This window comes from Elephas maximus, chromosome 17, assembly GCF_024166365.1.
Source record: "Elephas maximus indicus isolate mEleMax1 chromosome 17, mEleMax1 primary haplotype, whole genome shotgun sequence".
Taxonomy (NCBI): Eukaryota; Metazoa; Chordata; class Mammalia; order Proboscidea; family Elephantidae; genus Elephas; species Elephas maximus.
Window position 1 is genome coordinate 36,684,105 of NC_064835.1, and position 24,645 is coordinate 36,708,749.

Consider the following 24,645-nt stretch of genomic DNA (forward strand, 5'->3'; position numbering starts at 1 on the left):
CAAAGGACAGGTCTGGCTTGGTCCGAGTGCCCTCAGTCTGCCCGTGCCATGGTGTGTTGCCAACCTGGGCCTCTGTGGGCCTGGCAAGGCATTGTTTTGGCCTGGATTTGGCTGTGCCTGGGCTCTCCTGGGTGGCCTGGATGCCATTAGCTGGTGGGCAGAGAGGTGCTTTCTTCTGTCTGAAAGTGGATTTCTGATGCTGAAGTTATGGAGATGACACTGACTTGTCCGTGGAAAACAGCGTTCGCTTTGGTCGACCGCCCGATTCTTGCTGTCCGGCAGTGCAAAGCTCATCAACTGAAAGGAAACTAGATTTTGGTTCTGTGTTGGGTCGTGATTGGCTTCTAGGGTTAAGGCTGACAGGAACTGGGGACGACGAGGAGAAGAGTCTTGACTGTGCTTTGTGTAAGCTACTCCACCTCTCTGATCACCCTGCCTGCTGGAAAGCTAACTCCATTTCCAGTGTCTACAAACTGCACCACTCACATAGGGACAACAGAGAAGTAGTAATTGCCATGGAAAATTTTACTCTCTGGGATTCTATAAGAGAATAAGCACGAAGTCAAGTACAAACAGATTATGGGAATAACTATTTCCCTGCCTCTCTTTGATCGAATATTTTCTCTTAAAGTTTTTCAAATTGGGCAGTTGAACTCACCACAAGACAACATTCCCTTCCTGTTGCAGGCGTTCGGTGTTTGGGCCCCTGATAGCTGTTGTTCTCAGAGCAGATTGCTTGTGGGTGGCACACTCAGGCAGTGCCCACAGGATGGACAATGTTGAAGTGAGGGGCATTAGCAATACACAGCTGGTTTGCCAAGGCATTGCCAAGGAGGAGTGTGACTAAAAGGAGCCATGCAACCCATGGCACCTTTTCTTAGGGGAGTTAACCCTCAAGGCCCCAGGGAATTCCCAGTTACTGATTTGTTCAGAAAACCTTCCCCTACCCTGAGCTCTTTAGAAAGTATTTTGAACAAAGGTTAAAATATACTATGACTATATATTGGCTGTGTCTGGTATAACAGATAAAGGGATTTTAGGGGAGCTCCAAACATTCAGTTATTTCAAATTACTTAAGGATAAAAGCACAAATGAACTGCTAAAGCAATGTAGTCGATGAAATCTAGTGGCTCCCTGGATGTACCTGTGTCCCTAACCCTTGGCAAGGAGGAGCCCACGAGGGATAAAATGGAGACACCTTCACAAGGAGAACCTTTTAGAAACAAATGGGATTATTTTTTCAAGGAGGAGGTAAAAGGTAGTCAGCTCTGTGGAGATTTGGAGAACAAGAAATAGCAAGGGGGCCTGACTTGCAGTCTTTTCCACATTATAGGGAAAAATGAAAGGATTGGAGAGGCTAGGGTCTGGTTTCCAGAAGGCAACCCCTAGAGCTCACAGTAATCAGGACTCTCCAGAGAGCGACTGAATTCCGCCAACAGTGAGCAGGCGACAGGCCTGGGCTATGAGCAGCTTCCCTTTAAAACCATGGAGCATGTCCTGGCTGGCTGCTCTTTATCTTTCCTCCCATAGCTCCTTCTTTCTCTTTGTGGGTGCCTTTCCTTGTTTCTTGCAACCACTAATCTCGTTTGCATTGTCGCACATGCTGTAGCCACAGTGGACGTGTTTGGGTATGGAGGAAGGGAGAGGATGGGAGGCTTCCTCTCTAGATCCTGAAATTGGCTTTAGCCCAGCCCTGGTGTAAGAAGACCCTCCTGGAGCCTAGCCCCATGGCTGAATGTTTTCCTGACTCGCAGGAGGAAGACCCTCACAGTGGGTGGGGCCGCAAAGGCAGAGGTTAAGTAGGCTAGGAGATGACCAACACCAGCCATTGGCCATGGGCTTGGTTTAGGATGTGAATCAGCACCAGGTCTATCAGGCGGCCTGCACAGAAGCCATGCGTGACCCTAGCAGCTTACGCTTGTGCTTTCTTAGGCTCAACGCCCTGGGACCAGTAAGGGGTGCATTGTTGGCATACACTTTAATGGAGTGGAAGCCTGTGGACTCTTCACCCCAAGCATTGTGTTTTGTGATCCTGTGTGTGCAGGAAAGCAAGTAACAGCTACAGCATGTTTTTTGTTTTCATAAAATTTGCTAAATTTGCTCTTAACCTGATTCTAGAGAGGAACATAATTTTGCAACCAAGGTTCTGGGTCATTTTATTTTTGCTTTTTATTGTCAGGAGAGAGGGCGTGTCTCCTTCTTTTTCTTCTTCTTTTCCTTTGCTAAGCATATGACCAAACTAGACAGAACCACACTGGTGGGTTGCCCTGGCTGAAGGGCTACCCTGTCCACATCGATGTGGTGGTGGGCTGCTTGCAGGTTTCTTCATGACCAGCAGGGGACTTTTTGCTCTAATGTCATTTTATTCTGCTTTGTTCTCACCAGTTTTATTTTTTGAGAATTTTTTACTAGTTTCCAAAGAGAAAATGCTTTAGCAGCAGATTCTAATGTGAGGAAACTTTTAAGATGTTTTATTTCATCTAATTAGTTCTAATGATTCACACAGAGGTATCAGAAACTTCTTCCTGACATGGCATTAACAGCCTAAAGAGAATTGTAAATAAGTTGAAATCTCCCACTCTTCTTGCCCTCCTGCTGGTATTCTATGTGAATATTTTTAAAGGGTGCAGTTACATAAAACAATGTGTGGTGACAATATTAACCAAGGTTTATAAAGTGCTCACTACAGGTTATAAAACATTCTAAATATTTTATATAGTATCTAACTCTCATTCAACCTTATAACGTTAACATTTAATCCTGACTTAACCCAAATAATAACCCTACGATGTAGGTGCTCTTATTATTCCATTTTACAGATGAGAAAACTGAGGCATGGTAAGTTTAAATCATTTGACCAAGATTGTACAGCAAGGACATTTTGAAGCCAGATTATGAAGCACTGGTGATAATAATAGTAACAAAACAAATAATACTGCGAGCAGTACCTCAAGAGAGAACTATCAGAAATTCAAGCCAAATTTTGAAAATGGCATAGAACGAGAGATATCATTGCTGATGTCAGATGGATCTTGGCAGAAACCACAGAATGCAAGAAAGATGTTTACCTGTGTTTTATGGGCTATGCAAAGGCATTTGACTGTGTGGATCATAACAAATTATGGATAGCATTGCAAAGAGTGGGAATTCCAGAACACTTAATTGTGCTCATAAGGAACCTGTACCCAGACCACTAGGCAGTCATTTGAACAGAACAAGGAGATACTGCATGTTTTAAAATCAGGAAAGGTGTGCATCAGGGTTGTGTCCTTTCACCATACTTATTCAATCTGTATGCTGAGCAAATAGAGAAGCTAGACTCTATGAAGAAGAGCATGGCACTAGAATTGAAGAAAGACTCATTAACAACCTGTGATATGCAGATGACACAGCCTTCTCTGCTTAAAGCGAAGAGGACTCAAAGTACTTACTGATGAAGATGAAAGCCTACAGCCTTCAATATGGGTTATACCTCAACATAAAGAAAATACAAATCCTCACAACTGGATCAGTAAGCAACATCATGATAAACAGAGAAAATATTAAAGTTGTTAAGGATTTCATTTTACTTGGATCCAGAATCAACACCAATGGAAGGAGCAGTCAAGGAATCAAATGACATATTGCATTGGACAAATCAGCCGCAAAAGACCTCTTTTAAGTGTCAGAAAGCCAAGATGTCACTTTGAGGACTAAGGTGTGCCAGACCCAAGCCTTGGTATTTTCAAACGCCTCATATGCATGTGAAAGCTGGACAGTGAATAAGGAAGACTGAAGAAGAATTGACGCCTTTGAATTATGGTGTTGGCTAAGAATATTGAATATACCATGGGCTGCCAGAAAAACGAACAAATCTGTTTTAGAAGAATTATGACCAGAATGCTCCTTAAAGGAGGATGGTGAGACTTTGTCTCACATACTTTGGACATGTTATCAGGAGGGTCCAGTTCCTAGAGAAGAATATCATGCTTGGTAAAGTAGAGGGTCAGCGATAAAGAGGAATACCCTCAACAACATGGATTTGCCCAGTGGCTGCAACAATAGGCTCCAGCATAGCAATGATTGTGAGGATGGCGCAGAACCAGGCAGTGTTTCATTTGTTGTACATAGGGTCGCTATGAATTGGAACCAACTGAATGGCACCTAGCAATCACTGTATTAAGCATTTCATATGCATAGTACCATTCAATCCTCACAACAGCTCTCTAAAATAGATGCAGTTATCCCATTTTATAGATGAGGAAACTCAGGCAGAGAGAAGAGAACTTACCTAAAATTGTACATGTAGCTAGTAGCTGAACTGGGATCCTGACTCAGGACTTTACTCCTTGTCTTTGTGAACCAAGCTTTCCTGTGACTGCTCAGGACCCACTGAATTCTCTGTTCTCCTAGTTCTTTGGTGATGCCTAATGCATCCTCTACTCATTTTGGCTCAGATTCTGTCTTGCAATATTGTTTAACTCTCGTTCTTCTTTCTCCACATGAATTGGAGAGCAGCTCTGGAAAAGCAGGGATCATGCTTTATAATGCTAGGAGCACTATGTGCTCACAAATGTTTACCGAACAGATGAAATGAATGAAAACAGAACAAAACTCTTCCTCAGCCTGTCATCAAATATCTCCTCACCGCATTTCTCTATCATTTTATTTTAAAATACAACCATGGTCTGCTAACAAAGATGTATGGAATGGTTCCTTTTTGAAGGGCTCTGAACTGGGTATTGGGGTGTGAAAAGGCAGGAGGGGTGGGCTTTAGTCTCAGGGGCTTGGCTCCAACTTTAAAGGCTAGGCTTATGGACGGAAGAAAATTGATAGCACGAGGTAGGGTGTACCATTAGTAAATGCGTGGTAGCGTCTCCCTGTGTTCGGAGGAGACCACTCTGTTTCGGAGCTGAGGTGTATGCGGGGCTGGACTGAGCTGCTCTGAGGGCAGGAGGGCAGCGGTGTGGATGCTATTCATGAAGCATGGAAGCTTCTCTTGGCAATCTTGATGAATGTACTTCATGCTTTCATAGATTCTCCAAATAAGCAGCCTACTAGTAGAGTGAGTTATTTCCTTGAATTCATCTGGTAAGTGAATGTCAGAGGCTGAGCTAAACCTTCTGTCATGTGTCTAGACGGTAGGCTTTGCAATGGAACGTTGCAGTTTTTCTGGGATGAGTTAAGAATAAAAAATCTGAGAGATGTACAAGATTTGAGTTGTGTTTTGATACAGCATTTCCATGGAAAACACAGAATAATGTAGTTTTGATATTTCAGGAAACCCAGGAAGTCAGCTTCTAGATTTAGGATGCTATGGCACGTTGTCGTCTCATGTAAAGCATTTAGCATTTCATTTTTATAAGCAGATAGATCTTCTGTTGGTCTTTGCAGGCAGCTTATGAGAACTATGCCTTAAGGGAAAAGTGATACCTTATTCAGGTTTGCACCCCACGACCCAGCACATAACTTGGCCCCTGGCATTTTGCTAATAAAGTTTGAATGACTGTTCGTTCACCCAGTTTTCTGTTTACCCACTATGCTGTAGGCACCCTGGCCATCTTCCTGCTTCCTGAACATGGAAAACCCACTCCTGCTACAGCACCTGGATTCCCATGCTTCTGGCTGTTGGGAATACCGCCACCCCACATCTTGCCACAATAGCTGCTGCTTTTCATTTCTGCCTCAGCTCAGATAAAGCCCCCTCACTGAGGCCTTTCCTGACACCCAACTCAGAATGGTCTCTTACTGCTACCACCAGTTGTACACTGGCATATGATCCTGGCTTCTTTTCTTCAGGGCAGTTATCTCTATCTGAAATGATCCCATTCGTTTATTTGGTTTATTACAGTCTATCTTCCTCAACTAGACTGTAAGTTCTTTGAGGTTAGGCAGCTTCTTTATCTTATTCAGCACTGTACCCTGTTACTGGCATAAGGAAGACATTCAGTAAATATCTGTGCCTGTTTGAAATCACTCTCAGCCCCTTCTTGCACTTGTTCATACTTTTCCTGGGTTTTCTTGTGTTGTCCTTGCTCTGGATTTGTTGTTGGCTCACTGTCATTTCTGTTCAGGTCATGCACTGGTGTGAGGTTGTGATGGAGGTGCTGGTGGGCAGCTACAGATGTACATAAAGCATGGAGCTGATGTCTCTCTGTCCAGGACACAGATGGGATGTGTTGGGTGTCCATCATTTCTTTGCCGTACCCCAGACACATGCCACTTCCAGCCAAATCACTTCCTTCCCCAGCCCTTAAGCCTTTGAAGACTTGCTCCTCTTTGATGATGCACTCAAAGGCGTGCGGGCTCAGGGAAATTAGTGCTAAGGTAGGAGGAGTACAGAAAAGCACCTCTCTGCCCATCCTTCATTCTCTCTGTTTGGATTTGGTTGGCAGTGGTTGTCCCGTGGTATAGCTACTGATCCGTTGCCTATGAGTTAACTTCTTCAGAATAGCAATGCCACTTGGGAATCACGTGCTGTTCCAAATGCTCTGCCTCCCCTATGCACGCTGACCACCAGGCACTCACCTGGGGCTGGCCAGGCATCTGCCCAGTGGACCGTGGTTCAAAGGAGTGTGGACAGATGGGACGGAGGAGGCAGGCTCTTAGACACACACAGAGCTGGTGGAGGAGCCAAAAACTACAATGGTAAAACTGAAAATCCAACCAACCATGGGACAGAGGAGTGTGCCCAGATGTCCCTGGAATTCCAAGAAGGTACAGAGGGACAGGCCCGTGCTCTACCACTCCTTACCTGCCATCATAGGCACTTTGCAGAAAAGCTTCTTTCTTCCTCCTTTAATAGCACAATGGTTTTTGAGTTTGAAAGGAGTCCAAACTAGGGAGTTCAGCCACCATGTTTCACAAAATATAAAGATGATGATAACCAGGTCTGCACAAGGATGCCTTCCAGAAGGGTTAAGGGGGGCTGACGCCCAGTACACTCCCCTCTGCAAGCTGTGAACCTTGGCTTGGGACCACATAGGTCTGGAGGAAGGAGCATCTTGTGCTCCTAGGTGCAGAAGCATCACACGGACTCTGAGTGACTCTGATACAGCTAGCTGACGTTTACTGGGAGGTAGCCACGTTCTGTCTAACTGCTGATTCTTCACCGTCATGCGGTAACATTTATTCATTGTAGGATAACCGTGCTTACCATGTGCCAGGCCCTGTGCTCAGCACCTTACCAGCAGAGTCTTAATTAATCCTCATAACTGTTCCAGGAGGTAGAGACACTTATTATGCCAATTTTACAGATCAGGACTCTGAAGCCCTAAGAGGCAGAGTGATGCCCTTTCCCATTTACACTGTCAGATCCTGGCTGGGCCTGAGGTCTAGAACCACTTTGGTCTCCTTCTAGCCTAGGTCTCGCTTTGTTTGCACCATAGTGCTTTTCTCGTGTGGAGCTTCATCATTTTCTCATTGCCAGTTTCCTCTCCTCCAGGGAACCCTGTGAATTGGGCTGTTCCTCCTCCTGGGGCAGAAGAATTTCTTTTCTTGAGATGTTTTGGGGATGAAGTCTGGGCGTGATTAAGGCCTTCTATAGATTTCAGCCTAGAAAACCCTGTGGCAGTTCTACTGTGACACGTGGGGTCACTATGAGTTGAAATCACCTCGACAGCACCTAACGACAGCAGCATGGTCTGCGAAGAGGAGACACAGGATGACCCTGATGGCCTCTAGCAGTCCCTTCTCATCAGAGAATCCTAGCATCTCTGTTCAGAGAGAGACTTTTATTCCAGGTTCTTCTGCCAACCTTTTGCTCCACATATCACATTTGCACGTATTTCTATGGGAGGGGGTATTGAACAAATCCAGGCTGAAAGACAATTCCATGCGGATTCCAGAGCCAGTGAATCCGGAAGCCCTGGTGCTGGAGGCAGGACTGGTGGGAGGAAGGAACAAAGTCATATTTATGATTTGCCCTACAAGCTTCCTTCTTTTTTTCTACTAGAAATAGGACTTTTGGCATCTTTTCTGGGGACTCTTGAAAAAATTCTTAATTAATATTAAAGGCATGTTTGTTCTCTTGGGTTGAAAGTCTCAAATTATGGGTAAAATATAGCATTATCCTTACATTAGTTGAGGTCATTTTGCTTCCTCGGGAGCAGGTTGATGGATTTCCATTCTGTGTAATAGATTACTGACAATAAATAAATAATACCATCAATATCATCTAAATGCTATAATAATACTAATTTTAGAAAACCAGGAATTGATTAGCTCGTGGATGTAATTTCAAATTAAGATAAACACAGAGCTCCTGGTTTTCCAACTTATGTGAGCTGAAGGAGAGGAGGAAACAGTGGGGGAGTTTAATCAGAATGCAAGTGGTAGAGACAAAGATCTCAGAAAAAAGACACTGCACTCATTTTTTAGCAGGAGTGGTATGCTACAAATACGGGAGGCAGGAGTCTACTAACCCTGGTTCAGACGCTTTCCCTCTGCCTGGTCATAGGCAAAATTTTTAATCTGTATAAAGAATACAGTTATTACCTACTTTAAAAGGTTGATTTGGGTTAAAAACAGAAAGTGCACACAAAGCTTAATGAGTAATTATAACTCTTGTCTTTCTCTCCATACATATACTGCATATGTACACACACAAGTGTATATGTATCTATATGATACATGCATGTATGTAAATATGTTAAACGCACATAGAGCAGTTTCTACTATAAACTGTTGTACCTTAAACACCCATGTAGCTACACTTTGATAAATACACCATTTCTGAAGGATGTACAAGACAGAAATCCCTCTTCATCCAGGTGTAAGTCTACTTTTTTTGCGTGTTTCTCCTACACATCTATTTAGATCCTAGAAATCGTCTTGATTTAAAATCAGGATTTCTTGAGATGTTTGATTTCTGAGAAGGGATGAGAAGAAAAGTATTTCTTCATTTCATAACAAAATGATTGCACGGCAAGGGCATGATTCTGAAGATGAATTTCCCATCAGAAAAAGCTGCATGGAAGGTTTCGTGGAGCCAGGTTGTCTGAAACAAACAGAAGGGTTAGGAGTTAAGTAGCCATTGAGGACTGGTAGACGTTTTGTCCTTGGAGAACTGATTTTTCCATGATAATTTCCACAGGAATCAGCTGTCAGAACAGTAGTTGGAATGACATCTCTTGGGGTTTTTAAGGGTCCCTTCAGCTTTAATGTCCTCTAATTGCAATTTTTCCCTTCATTTACATCTGATCATTGGCAGGCCCGCTCAGGGCTTGCATGGCAATAGCGAAAACGGAAGCCTGTCTACATCTGATCATTATTCTTCTTGGAAAGTCTGGGGCAAGACTGGGACAAGGTCAGTGTGTCTGGCATTAGAAGCGGATCCGTAAATTCACCAGTGGAGCCAAATGAGCAGTCCTCTTCACTTAAACCCCATGCCATGGGCTAAATTACTTCACTGTTGTTAGATGCCAAAGAGCCAGTTCTGACTCATAGCGACACTATGTACAACAGAAAGAAACATGCCAGGTCCTGCGCTATCCTCACAGTCACTGTAATGCTTGAGCCCATTGTTGCAGCCACTGTGTCAATCCATCTCTTTGAGGGTATTGCTCTTTTTCACTGACTCTCTACCAAGCATGATGTCCTTCTCTAGGGACTGGTCCCAACTGATAACATGTCCAAAGTGTGTGAGATGAAGCCTCACCATCCTTACCTGTGAGGAACATTCTGGCTGTACTTCCAAGACAGATTCGTTCATTCTTCTGGCAATCCGTGGTGTATTCAGTATTCTTTGCCATAACCATAATTCAAAGATGCCAATTCTTTTTTGGTCTTCCTTATTCATTGTCCAGCTTTCACGTGCATAGGAGGCAATTAAAATTGGGTCAGACACACCTTAGTCTTTAAGGTGACTTCTTTGCTTTTTAACACCTTAAATAGGTCTTTTGCAGCAGATTTGTACAGTATAATATGTCACTCGATTTCTTGACTGCTGCTTCTGTGGGCATTGATTGTGGATCCAAGTAAAAGGAAATCCTTGACAGCTTCAGTAGTTTCTTCTTTTATCATGGTGTTGCTTATTGGCCCAGTTATGAGGATTTTTGTTTTCATTATGTTGAGGTGTAATCTATACGGAAGGCTGGAGTCTTTGAACTTCCTCAGCAAGTACTTCAAGTCCTCTTCACTTTCGGCAAGCAGTCATATCATCTGCATATCACAGGTTGTTGATGAGTCTTCCTCCAATCCTGATGCTGTGTTCTTCTTCATATAGTCCAGTTTCTCGAGTTATTTGCTCAGTATACAGACTGAATAGGCATAGTGAAAGAATACAACCCTGACGCACACCTTTCCTGACTTTAAACCGCTCAGTATCCTCTTGTTCTGTTTGAACAACTGCCTCTGGATCTATGTACAGATTTCACATGAGCATGGTTAAGTATTCTGGAATTCCCGTTCTTCGAAATGTTATCCATAATCTGTTATGATGCACACAGTTAAATGCTTTTTCGTAGTCAATAAAACACAGGTAAACATCTTTTTGGTATTCTCTCTTTCAGCCAAGATCCATCTGACATCAGCAGCAATATTCCTCCTTCCATGTCCTCTTCTGAATCTGGCTTGAATTTCTGGCAGTTCTCTGTGGTACAGCTGCAACTGTTTTTGAATTATCTTGTTTAAAATTTTACTTGTGCGTGGTATTAATGATATTGTTTGACGGTTTCTGCATTCTGTTGGATCACCTTTCTTTGGAATGGGCATGAATATGGGTCTCTTCTAGTTGGTTGGTCAGGTAGCTGTCTTCCAAATTTCTTGACGTAGATGAGTGGGCACTTCCAGTGAGCATTGTATGCCTTTGTTGAAACGTCTCAACTGGTGTTCCATCAAGTTCTGGAGACATGTTTTTCACCAATGCCTTCAGTGCAGTTGGACTTCTTCCTTTATACCATAAGTTCTTGATCATATGCTATGTCCTGAAATAGTTGAACATTGACCAATTCTTTTTGGTACAGTAACTCTGTGATGCTTCCTGTGTCATTCAGTATTTTGCCCATAGAATTCTTTAATACTGCAACGCGAGGCTTGAATTTTTTCTTCAGTTTTTTTTCAGCTTGAGAAATGCTGAACGTGTTCTTACCTTTTGGTTTACTAACTCCAGATCTTGCACCTTTCATTATAATACTTTACTTTGTCTTCTCAAGCTGCCCTTTGAAATTTTCTGTTTAGCTCTTTTACTTCATCATTTCTTCCATTTGCTTTAGCTACTGTATGTTCAAGAGCAAGTTTTAATCTCTTCTGACTTCCATTTTGGTCTTTTCTTTTCTTTCTTTCTTAACTTTTTGATGACCTTTTTCTCTCTTCATGTATGGTGTCCTTGATGTCATCCCACAATTCGTCTGGTCTTTGGTCATTAGTGTTCAGTTTATCAAATCTCTTCTTGAAATGGTCTCTAAATTCAGGTGGGATGTATTCAAGGTCGTACTTTGGCTCTTATGGATGTTTTTTAATTTTCTTCAGCTTCAACTTGAACTTTCATAAGAGTAAATGATGGTCTTTCCTTCAGTCGGCCCCTAGCCTCGTTCTGAGTGATAATATTGAGCTTTTCCATTATCACTTTCCACAGATGTAGTCAATTTGACTTATGTGTATTCCGTCCACCAAATATGTGTACTGTTGCCATTTATGTTGTTGAGAAAAGGTATTTGCAATGAATAAGTCGTTGGTCTTACACAATTCTACCATGTGATCTTTAGAGTCATTTCTATCACAAAGACCATATTTTCCAACTATAGACCCTTCTTTTCTCCCAACTTTTGCATTTCAGTCACCAGTAATTGTTAATGCACCTTGATTGCATGATTGATCAATTTCAGACTGCAGAAGTTGTTTGAAACTCTTCAATTTCTCCGTCTTTGGCCTTAGTGGTTAGTGCGTAAATTTGAATAATAGTCATATTAACTGGTCTTCCTTGTAGAAGTATGAATATTATACTATCACTGACAGAATTGTACTTCAGAATAGATCTTGAAATGTTCTTTTTGACGGTGAAAGCAATGCCACTCCAGTTCAGTCTTTCATTCCTGGCATAGTAGACTGTATGTTTGTCTGATTTTCAAAATGGCCAATACCAGTCCTTTTCAGTTCACTAATGCCTAGGATATCAATCTTTATATGATCCATTTCATTTTTGATGATTTCTGATTTTCCTAGATTCATACTTGGTACATTTCACATTCCAGTTATTAATGGATGTTTGCGGCTGTTTCTTCTCATTTTGAGTCATGCCACATCAGCAAATGAAGGTCCTGAAAGCTTTACTCCACCCACGTCATTAATGTCGACTCTACTTTGTAGAGGCAGCTCTTCTCCAGTCGTCTTTTGAGTGCTTTCCAACCAGACAATGTTCTGCTGCTATTCATGAGGCTTTTACTGGCCCGTCTTTTTCAGAAGTAGACTGTTAAGTCTGTCTTAGTCTGGAAGTTCTGCTAAAACCTGTCCACCAGGGGTGAAATACCAGTAGCATAGCTTCCAGCATCACAGCAACATGCAAGCCACCATAGTATGACACTGACAGACAAGTGGTGGTAAATTAGAGGTACTGAAATACAGTGGAACCTGTGAGAGCAGGAATTTGATGGACCTACCTTGTTTTTCTAGGTCTTACAAGCGTTCCTGGTTTGACAGGATGCTGTCTTGCCAATATTTTATTACTCATTTTAGTGGACAATATTTGAGTTTTCCTTCCCTGACAAGTTTCTGCCTTACGCAGTTTACAGCTTTTGTAGGTTTTACTGTATTTTATGTAGTAGTCTCGTTCTTTCACTGATCTCTTTTTCCCAAATCTTATATATTCACAAGGTTCTTATTTGTGCTTATTTGGACTTATTTGGCTAACTTGTTATCTTGTCAATGTGAGATGTTTTGACTTAGAAACCTTTTGGGGGTTAGATTTGTCGTATAAAATAAACACATGAATTAACCTTACAATGTTGCTGATTGATTTGTAAAAATAACAGAATTTTTAATGAAAACAGCATCAACCAACAGACTGATTGAAAATTACAAAACTGAAATCAACTGTCATACAAAGCCTTTTTTGGCCCCATGGAGGCAAAAGAAGATGTGTTTCTGTGAAAATAATTTCTTGATCTTCTGTGGCTTGCAAACAAGCTATAATGTCACAGATGAGTGGAAAAGTATTCTTGCACTCAGAATAATCATCTTTGGACAATTTTACTCATCAGGGAAGCTCAATCCAAAACAGTCCTAACCCTTTAGAACCTATGAGTAAGAAAGAGAAGATATGCAAATTATTTTTAATTTAATGTAGTTGTGATACATGAAAATTACAAAGAGCAACACCTTGGTAATTACAAAGACAGAGTGTTCTTAAACAACAGTCACCTATAAAGGACTACTGAAATGCCTGATGAGACCATCCTATCACTCTCCATGACACCAGCCACTGCAGTCCACAGAAGAGGCATAAGGTGGTCTGCTCCTTTCCCACTCACGACCCCACCAGCCTCTCCATTACAAATGCCCATGAGGCCTACCTAGAGTTGGGGATTCTAATTGGAACTGATATACCCTCTTTTTGCTAAGAGACCATAAAGACAGACCCTATTATAGCTAACCTCTCAGCTTAGCTCAGCCACCTCAGAAGTCAGAGATCCCAGGCTGTACATATACCATCATCTAGGTTCTTACCACCACACGGTCCTGTATATCCAATAGCCTGACCCAATCTCCAAGTGCTTCCTGATGCTCAAACCTCTCTACTCTCTCGACTGACTTCATGATCTGTCCCAAACAAAACCTGCATGTTCCCAGTGTCTTCTGAGAATGCCCCTATAATTTTCCTTTTTTTCCTTAAGCTGAAACCTGGCCGTCCTGGGTCACTTTTACTCCTAGAGTGATTTCTACTGGTGACTATCTTTATCCCATACTTTGCTTACCACGAGGCCTGAGGATTGGTTAGATAGCCCTCTTGCTGCCCACTGTGGGCTTTTGGATCTTTCCTCTTCCATCTTCTCAAAATCGCCAGCACACTGGAGCACATGCCATGAGGTTGTGTTACCCACTGCCACTTCCTTGCTGTACGTACTCACTACCTGTCCTGACCACGCTCTGCATTTGTGGAGCTACAGGCTGTAACCTGCTGCTCATCTACAGATCTGCTTTTATTTATAACTAATACGAATTTCAGCCTGTATACCTTCAGCATCATCCTGACCACACATCACCAGCCACCACTAATTAGGCTTGCCGATCTTAGGAGCTGGCACCTCCCAGTTGCTGCAGCCAAAAACCTAATAGGTGTATCTTTTTCTTTCTCTCTTACCTGACATCTAGTCCATCAGTAAATTCTTATTATCTTTACCTTTAAGGTATATCCCGAATCAGACCACTTTTCACTGCTTTAAATGCTACCTTCCTAGGCAAAGCCAAAACAGCACAAAAAACAGAGTCCCTGGGGGGTGCCCTGGTGGTGCAGTGGTTAAGAGCAACAGTTTCCACTCTTTGGAAACCCTATGGGGCAATTCTACTCTGTCGTTTAGGGTCGCTAGGAGTCGGAATGGAGTCTACAGCTATGGGTTTTGATTTCTGGATGGTGCAAATGCTTGAGACATTCAACTGCTAATCATAAGATTGGAGGTTCCTGTCCACCAGACGTGGCTCAGAAGCAACACCTTACCTGGTGTTCCTGCTTCCACTCTTGCTCTCCCAGAGTCTGTTCTTTACCTGGTTATCAGGGTTATTTAAAAACACAGTTCAAATTCTGTTACTCTCTGTTCAGAATCCTATAGTGGCTTGTAGTTATACTTCGAGTGAAATACAAACACTTTGGTGACGTAAAAAGGCTTTTTGCTTTTGGCGCCTTCCCACCTCTTAGATGTCTTTCCCACGGCTCCTGCCCCGCTCACATGGGTGGAGAACACTGAACTTCTTTGCTTTTCCTTGAACTCCCCAATTCCATTCTTGCCTTAAGAAATGCTTTTCCTCCTGCCAGGGCCCAGTAACATGTTCTGTGACTGGGTCCCTCATGATATTCGTGTGTCTACTCAAATACCCCGTTCTCAAAGAAAGCTTCCTAGACCACGCTACTTAAACTAGCCATACACCCAGTCCCCAGCTCACTTTACCCCTTAAACCTTACCTAGCGTTAATGTTCTCCACAGCCCTTAACAGGTAAAAAAGCATATTATTTATTTATCTGTTACTTATTTATTGCCTCTTCTACAAAGTGTAAGATCCAGGAGGCCATTGACTTCATTGCACATTTATAGTGTCTAAATTACTGCCTGGAACGTGGGATACATTAGGGAATATTTATTGAGTGAAAAGTTTATGAATAATAGTAAGCCATTAATAGGGAAAATTATTTGCCTTTTATTAGTAAAAGGAAACTCAGCTGTATCTCTGTATTGACGTGGGTTTTGGTGCTATTAACAATAATTCACATAGGACTGGTGTGATGTAGAGTTGACTTTCGCTTCTAGGTCAATGGGTGGAATGGGACATTGAGGAGGAAATAGTTCAGGGAGGTGTGGCACATTATATAAAATCCAAACATGGAGAATTTAAAGAGGCTTTAAATATCAACTTGCACAAGGGGTTTTATAGAAAATCTAATGAAAAAAAAGGGCCCAGTGCCGACACTTGAAAATAAGGGTTAGTTTCTACCTAAAGGCTGAAAAACATGGGAATGGGGTGGGAGAGGTGGGAATTAGAAATCAGGCAGAAATGTAATACATTATTAAATATACATCATTTTATTTTAAACTTTCTGTGTCTTATATCAAGGTAATTTTATGGTGAAGGCTATAGAGCAGAATGGTTAAGCATGGGGCCTTGAGCCAGGCTCCTCCCTGGGTTAAATCCTGCCCATCACCTGTTCAGGTATGGGAGCTTTGGAACGTCACATTGGCTGATCTCTCTGTGTCTTCATTTCCTCATTATGTAAGGGCACTATTTGGTAGGCGTATGGAGCCACTGGTGCCATAGGAAGCATTTAATATGTGCTCTGTAAATGTTCGCCCCGCACTACCAGGGAAGGACTAAGCATGAAATGTGTCTTCCGTGGATACAAGGCTGTGCACCTTGTGATCCTGGTCTTATGTAGAGATGCATGGGAAAGGAAACAGAGCACTGTGGGGGTAGCTGGCCCCTGTGCACGTGCTGCAGCTTCATAACATCTCTTGAAAAGTCTTGACAAGTTCACTGTTTAGGGAGTGTGAATAGTGGGCTGGGATTCAGGTGACCTGGGTTTTAGTCCTGGCTCTGTCATAACTCACCATGTGCAGTGTGATGGATCACTTTTGTATGGCCTTTCTAGCATAGTCTTGTAACTTCCACCCAAGTGACTGGGTGGGACTGTGTAATAGGGTAATTGTGGCCCACCAAAGGGCTTGGTCAGTTTTGCCATCTTACTGGGCTTGAGGTGAGCCATTGCAGTGGTGGGAAAGAGGAGTCCACCACCAGCAAAGGAGAACAGTCAGGAGCAGAGAGCACATCCTTTGGACCTGGTAATCGTGCACTGAGAAGCTCCTCCAGGAGACAGAGAAAGAGAGAGTTTGAGAAATGGTGGCAGAGAAACAACAGCAGGGGAAGGCATGGTGGGCTTCCCGGTCCACAGAGTGAGAAAGCTGAGTGCCTGGGGTGCCTCTGGGGACTTATCGGCAGGGCCTAAAAGAGTATGTAACACTTGCCTGGGCAGGGCAGAGGCCCAGGGCCAGAGAGAGGTATACTTAGCAGCACGGCTGGGAAGAGGCTGTCCTGATGGAAGAACTCTTTATTGTGAGTGTTCCTGAGCCTGAATTGTATGTCACTTCCCTAATAAACCCCATAATCATGAGTATGGTCTGTGAGTTCTATGTGGCCATTGCAATGAATTATGGAACCCAGCTGAGAAGTAGAGAGTGCCATGTGAGAGACGGTTGGTGTTAGAATGGGTAAAGACGGCAGAGAAAGGAGGCATGTCTGACCTTGTAGGAATCAGCCTTGGGCTGTTGATCTTGATTCTCCTTCCCCCTTGTGAAGTTAGAGGAGGTCAGGTGCCACTGCCACGCCATTTTTACACCATGGATAAGGACATTATGTTGCTGAGGAAATTAGTGTGCCTAGCCTCAGGATCCCGTGTCTGAATTGAGAGGCTGGGGCATGACTTATACTGCCTCCTTACTTCTATACTTTTGCAGAAGAGATAGCAAGCTGCTAAAAAAAAAATATGTCATTTGTTTGTTCTTCTGGCACAGTGCCTTTCCAGGGCTCCCTTGAATGTAGGCGTGGCATGTGATGGAGTTCTATTCAAGGGAATGGGAGTGAAAGTTGTGTGTAGATTGGCCCCTGAAACCTTCCATGCCAAATACTTCACAGCTCTTTTCCTTCCGCCATCTGGATGTCAATGTTCAAATTACCTTGAAAGCCCGTGTCCAGTTGTGCAGACCTTCCATTAGACGAGTCTCAGAGTGACTGCAGGGGGCAGAGCTCCCGCCCACCACCGCACCCCTCACCCTCTGACCCGAAGCCTCATGTTCCGTGAAGGAAAAATAAGCTGCTGTGGGACAAGCCTCTGAGATTTTGGAGTTTGTTATAGTAGCTAGCTACCTAATTCAACATTCAACTATTGTAATTTGTATTTTCTGACTGTAACTGCATGGAATATGCAAATACGTTTTTTAATTTAAACTTAAAAAAAAATTTTTTTTTTTTTTTTAAAAACTTAAGGACTTACTAAATATCTTGGCCAGGCTTTTGATGAGTTTAGTGTGTATATGAAAGTGGGAACTGTGGCCTTTTCAAACTGAAGCCCAAAGTGCTTGACTTTCAATGGCTTGATTCTTTACATCTCTGAGCTGAGTAAAAAGTCTGCATCACCAGGCAAGTGTGTGAAAACAATGACAAAGAGAAGTTTCACCTTGAAGTAAATTAGCACATACGCATAATGGATATAACTCGAGGCAGCTGTAATTAGTGAAAATACTTCTTAGATGACAATTTGCTCATTAATGGCTGGAGGTTTCTTCTTTGGGGTAACCTTTTGTGCTAGAGGTATTGTAACATTCAGTCTTTTAATTGACATACAGCAGTGAGACAGAGGGAATGATTTCTAGGCTTGATCTCAAAAATGTCTAAGACAAACAAGAGAAAACCATTGTCAGGGGTCAGATTTTTGAAGAGCAACCAAATGGACAGGAATAGAGGAGAAAAGAAGGTGTGACAGAGGGGAGGGGGGAGAGGGAAAGGAGGCCGGAGTGGGTAGGAGAGCTACAAGAAATGGAGGCCATGTAGAGAGAGATCCAGGTGGCTCAGTTCCAAGACTGCGTAGCTGGGGGCCAAGGAATCTTGTTTTCTTTTCACCATCCCCTTCAGTCTGCTGCATAGTGCTTGGCACATGATAGAGGCATAATGTATACTTGGAGAATAAATGGGTGGGCTTGAGCAATTACCCGTGTTCTATGTGCCAGGCACTGTTCTAGACACTCAGTTCTTTTCTCCCAGAGCTGTGTTTAGTGAAGGGGATGAGGATCTCAGCCTGTGTGCATTTGAAAAAAGCTATCCACCTCCAGAGTACAGATTGCACCCACCTGTTAGGAATGGGTGCCCCTTCCTTCAGGCTGATGGAGCACCCATCACCAGGCATATGATTTGATGACCAGAGTGCAGGTGCATTGCAGTCATGTCTTCAGCCTCTTGGCCAGGTGCCCCAGAGCAGAGCATGACTGGCACAGTGATACCTGGCAGAAACCAGCTGTCTGTCGGTGAACAAGTCAGCAAACAATGTGTCACACAGTGGAAAGCTCTATCGGTGACATGGGTAGGGGGACAGGGTCACCTGGGGTGTAGGCAGGCTGGATGTATGGTTGTGGGCAGTCGGGGACATGGACAGTGGGAGAGAGCCCCACAGGAAGGATCAGGAAGAGCACTTCAGGCAGAGGGACCAGGGAGTTGAATGACCTGGTAGAAGAAGAGCAGGACAAGGAGGAAGCAGTTTCAAAAGCAAAGAAGGGATAAGAAGTGAAAAAGAGGGGTTTAGGGCTTCCCTTCAGTTTCTGTGAGAACCGTTATAACATCAAAATTCAGGAGCAACCGATGACGATGTTATTGTTGTTAGCTGCTGTTGAGTCAGCCCTCGACTTGACTTGTGGCAACCCCGTGCACGATGGAGTCAAACGCAGCCTGGTGCAGCACTGTCCCCAAGATCCATGGCAGATTGGTGATCCATAGGGTTTTCATTGGCTGGTTTCTGGAAGTAGATTGCCAGGCCTTTCTTCCTAATTCATCTTAGTCTGGAAGTTCTGCTGAAACCTGTTCAGCCTCCTAGCAACACCCAAGCCTCTACCGACAGACAGTGGTGTCTGCTTCAGCTGCATTGGCTGGAATCACACCTGGGTCTCCCACATGGAAGGCGAGGAGCATAGGCTTTAGGAGATAAGAATTAAATAAAAATCCCATATAAACAAATAGCCCCAAAACCTGTCAATTTTATCTACTCTGCATAGATGCCAGGTAGTTTCCACGTAGATAGGATTGGGCTATTACAGCCTTGTAGTTACCTGTCCCATTGCCCCCAGCTGTCTCACATAGAGCCATGTGGGTGTATGGTTTCTAACTGAAATGTCCTTTCTTGGGTCCACTAGTCTTTGTCATTTTCATTTATTACATCTGGAAATTATAAACATTTAAATTCTGCGTAATATCCAATTTGACATACCTGTTGCCATTTCCAGGATATTACGTTGTGAAATTAAGTCAGTGTTTTATGACCGTGTGTGGGGATGTGTGTGTCCATATAAGCAGATGCATATTTGGAATTAATGGACTCGTCGAAATCAGAGATAGATTAGGCCTAATGAGCTGTTCAGAAGAGTTATTTAGCACATATTTCATATCTCCATTCTTAATCAAACCTACACACTGTGTATGCTATGAGGGGGAGGTTTTTACCTTTTTTTTTTTACTTCTTGGATCATCTGTATTCATGTCTAAAAATTTAACATTGCACCCCTAGAGCGTTTTATACCAACTCTATCAAGCACGCATCTTGATATTTTCCTGCCCCTGGGTTTACCTTTAGTACTGAGCACATTTTTGTTTTACTAGTTACCGTTCAAAAAAACCAAACCAAACCCGTTGCTGTCAAGTTGATTCAGACTCATAGTGACCCTATAGGAAAGAGTAGAATTGCCCCGTAAGGTTTCTGAGGAGCGGCTGGTAGATCCCAACTCCCAACCTTTTGGTTAGCAGTGGTGCTCTTAACCACTGCACCACCAGGGCGGTATTAATATTTAATTAATAGTTGGTGCAGGGCTTCACGGTTCCCATGATCACTCTGGAATGTGCAGTGGAGGGGCCGCCAGAGATGTAAGTCTGCCTCTTCTCAGTTTTCTTCCAGTCTCTGGGAGACGTGGGTCTGGCCTTCAGAGTGTGGTAACGGGAAAATTTGAAGAGTTAAGTCTGTCTCTTTCTCTCCATCTCTTTGTATATGTATGTATATAGAGATGTAATTGTATATATATGGAAACCCTGGTGGTATAGTGGTTAAGTGCTACAGCTGCTAACCAAAAGGTCAGCACTTCAGATCCACCAGGCTCTCCTTGGAAACTCTATGGGGCAGTCCTACTCTGTCCTATAGGGTCGCTATGAGTTAGAATCAACTCAACAGCAATGGGTTTTTTAACACGCATATTATACACAGAGAGGAAGAGAGACACTGAGACCCAAGGAGGCACAAATGGTTAAGTGCTTGGCTACTGGCTTAAAGTTTGGCAGTTTGAACCCAGCCAAAGGTGATGTGTTTCTGAGAGGCCACAGCCTTGAAAACCTTATGGAGCAGTCCTACTCTGCACACATGGGGTCTCCATAAGTCAGAATCAACTCAATGGTGACTAACAACAAGAAGAATGTGTCGTTATGGTTGTTAGGTGCCATTGAGTCAGTTCCGACTCGTAGCAACCCCATGTACAACAGAATGAATCACTGCCTGGCCCTGCACTATTCTCACAATCGTTGTTCTGCTTGAACCCATTGTTGTAGCCACTGTGTCAGGCCACATCTCCTTGAGGATATTCCTCTTTTTTGCTGATTCTCGTCTTTACTAAGTGTGATGGCTGTCATGGATTGAATTGTGTCTCCTCAAAATATGTGTCAACTTGATTAGGCCGTGATTCCCAGTATTCTGTGTTTGTCCCCCATTTTGTGAATGTAATTTTATGTTGAAGAGGATCAGGGTGCGATTGTAACACCCTTAACCAGGTCATACCCCTGATCCAATGTAAAGGGAGTTTCCCTGGGGTGTAGCCTGCGCCACCTTTTATCTCTCAAGAGATAAAAAGGAAAGGGAAGTGAGCAGACAGGGGGCCCTCATGCTGGGAGCAGAACATGTCCTTTGAACCTGGGGTCCCAGTATGGAGAAACTCCTAGCCTGGGGGAGGATTGATGAGAAGGCTGACAGAAAGAGAAAGCCTTCTCCTGGAGCTGATGCCCTGAATTTGGACTTTTAGCCTACTTTACTGCGAGGAGATAAATTTATCTTTGTTAAAGCCATCCACTTGTGGTATTTCTGTTATAGCAGCACTAGATGACCAAGTCAGTGGCCTTGCCCAGGGACTAATCCCTCCTGATAACATGTCCAAAGTCTGTGAGAGAAAGTCTCACCATCTTCGCTTCTAAGGAGCACTCTGGCTGTATTTCTTCCAAGACAGATTTGTTCATTCTCCTGGCAGTCCATGGGATAGTCAGTATTCTTTTGCCAGCAGCATAATTCAAAGGCACTAATTCTTCTTTATTTTTCCTTGTACGCTATGCCTTGGGTCAGGTGCACCTTAGTCGTTAAAGTGACATCTTTGCTTTTTAAAAAAGTATGTATTTAATTTATTTTTATTTGTTTGAATTTTTAAGGCAGATCAGTTCTGTGCCGCCCTCTCTTTTCACCTGAGGTATGTTGGAGCTGATGAGCTCCCCGCTGGACCAGAAACACTTGGTTATTGTCACTCTAGTTCATACTGTTCCTTCAAGTGTAACTTTTCAACAGACTCAAATTCTTCTACACATCATGGGTTTCCCTACTAACTAAAAGGAAGACGGAAGTGAAGGTTGGGATAGTTGATAGTACAGACATTTACCCAGAGCAAAACTGACTTTGTGAAGCTGTAAAGGAGGCATGAAATCACAGGCTTAAAGGGAGTACCAGGAGTCAGTTAATGCACAGTCGGTCTGCAACAGCCCAGTGCCTACCCTGGGAATCTTGGCCAGCTATCTCTTAGTTAGATATAAGACATAAATATAGGTCCTGAACATGTATACTCAGTTCTTGTAAATGTACATAGCCATGTCAAAAAAAAAAAAAAAATAGATTTGGGACAAATTTGAGTTCAGATTTCAGTTCCATGATTTACTTGATGTGATAAATTATCAACCTTTTAGCCTTTATTTTCTCATTCGAAAATGGCCTAAATGATACCTTAATACTTAACCTGACAGAGTTTTTGTAAGAATGAAATCATTATAACAACAATAACAACCTCTTTAGCCCCATTTAATAGGACCTTATTTTTTTTTTTATCATTACATGATAAATGTTTTCCGTGGATCATCTCATTTAAGGTCTGGTGGAAATCCCACTAGCCATATAAGTCTCATATTTGCCTTGATTTTTCCAATCAGAACAAACCTCTCGTTCTCCATTGTCCCTGTAGTACAATATTTATAACCACTATCTATTCACTGGATAATTCAAGAAATACTTATTTAACACTTACTAAGTGCTAAGCACTGTTTTAGAGCCTGGTACTTGAGAAAACAAGGAACATACACATAATGAAATAATATAATGTCAAGTAGTGATGAGGACTTTAAGGAAGAAAGCAAGCAGTTAAGGAAACAGAAAATGAGCAGGTTAAGGCCAATTTTAGACAAAATGGTTGAGGAAGGCCTTCAAGCTAAGATCTGAGAAGCGAGGGAGTGAGCCCGGCGTATATTTGGGGGAGGACTGTTCTAGGCAGAAGCAGAGGAAGTACAAAGATTCCAAGGCAGAAGCACCCTTGGTTTGGACAGACAGGGTAATGAGGATGGAGGTGTAGCCAAGGGCCAGGACACTTGGCTGTGGTGACCACTTTGGGAGGACATCATGCTTGGTAAAGCAGAGGATCAGCGAAAAAGAGAAGACCCTCAATGAGATGGATTGACACAGTGGCTGCAACAATGGGCTTAAGTATAACAACGATTGTGAGGATGGTGCAGGACTGGGCAGTGTTTCCTTCTGTTGTACATAGGGTCACTCTGAGTCAGAACCAAGTTGACAGCACCTAACAACAGCAACATATTAGCAATGTTTAAAGTTTTCTATAATTTGTCATTTACATATCCTGACCTTGCTAAGTTTTAAGTTTCCTAAAGGCAAAGATCATATCCGATTTACATCTTTGTATGGTACTGAACAGAGGCCTCGCGTTGGCTCCATGCCGCCCTCTGTGCTACCCAGTAACTCTCACTGCCTCCTTCTCATTAGCACTTATGGGGATGCATTTTGCACTTATCAGCACTTAGAGAGAAAGTCTTTATGTGCATCTCTCTCTTTTTGTTGTTCTCCCATTGATTCACAAAATGCAAAGGCTTCTAACTTCTAACTATTCCATAGCGAAGATTTCCTGGGTGGATTGTGAAATTCCTAGTAGTAAAAATCAGCTTGGATTCTTTGGGTGAAGAAGCAGTATGCCCTTCTCTAGACTTCCGTTTTCATTTATGATCAAAGCTTAGCCATATTGACAGGCTTACATTCTTCATGATTCTTACAATGATTGAAATGCCCAGAAAGAATGATTTGTAACCAGTGGTCAACAGTGATGCCACAAACTGCTATTTTTGGTTTATTATTATTTAAATTTAAGGAAAAATATCCTACTTTTAAAAAATAATCAGATACTATTTATTTAGTTTTGTTATTATTACCTTGGTTGGGGCTGGTTGTTTGCTAACCTGCAGTGTCCACACCAGTGATATTTTTGGTCTGTGTTTTCCAATAATTGCATTGAGTTGCAGATAAAATAATAGCCATGCCACCTCCCTTTTTTGGTATTTTCTTTCTTGACCTGGGTTACAGAGGGGGTATTACCAATGGACAGCCATAAGAAGGGTCATGTGGCCATGCCCTTTTCACTTCAAATCTTTACATATAATCCATATCATAAACATATTTCGGATTTCTGTATTCATTTGTCCTTTTTATGACAAGGCTCTTTTCTACTAGAAAGTGAGAATGGGTGGGACAGGTATCAAGGAGGTTTTGGTCCAAGTAGTTGGGCCAGAACGTCTGTTATTGGTTGTCTTGCGATTGGGTCCTCCCTCTTCAGTCTTCATCTTGAACCTGCCAGCACCTCACACTGGGCCTGACTCATGATAGGCCCTCAGGAAAAGACTGATGAGATCTCTGCTTGAGCAGCACAGTATTTTACATGTGTCATTAGTTACAGCCGAGTCGGCTCTGACTCCTGGTGATTTCATGTATAACAGATTGCTTGGTCCTGTGCCACCTTCATGATCGTTGATGTATTTGAGTCTGTTGTTTTGCTATGTATTATTTTATTTGTATTAATGAAATATTTTGTATGCCAGCATGTATGTAACCAATCAATGTATAAAAACATAACAATCACCTGTGTACCCACCATCCGATCTAAGAATTAGACCATCTGTATTCCTCCCAATTTTCTA

At 42.8% G+C, this 24,645-nt stretch overlaps 1 protein-coding gene across 4 annotated transcripts in view; it reads left to right on the forward strand.

Annotated features, from left to right (window-relative positions):
• NTM (neurotrimin) overlaps positions 1-24,645 on the forward strand; it is a 1,228,179-nt gene that overhangs the window by 680,743 nt on the left and 522,791 nt on the right. The gene's annotated exons all lie outside the window — the stretch shown is intronic.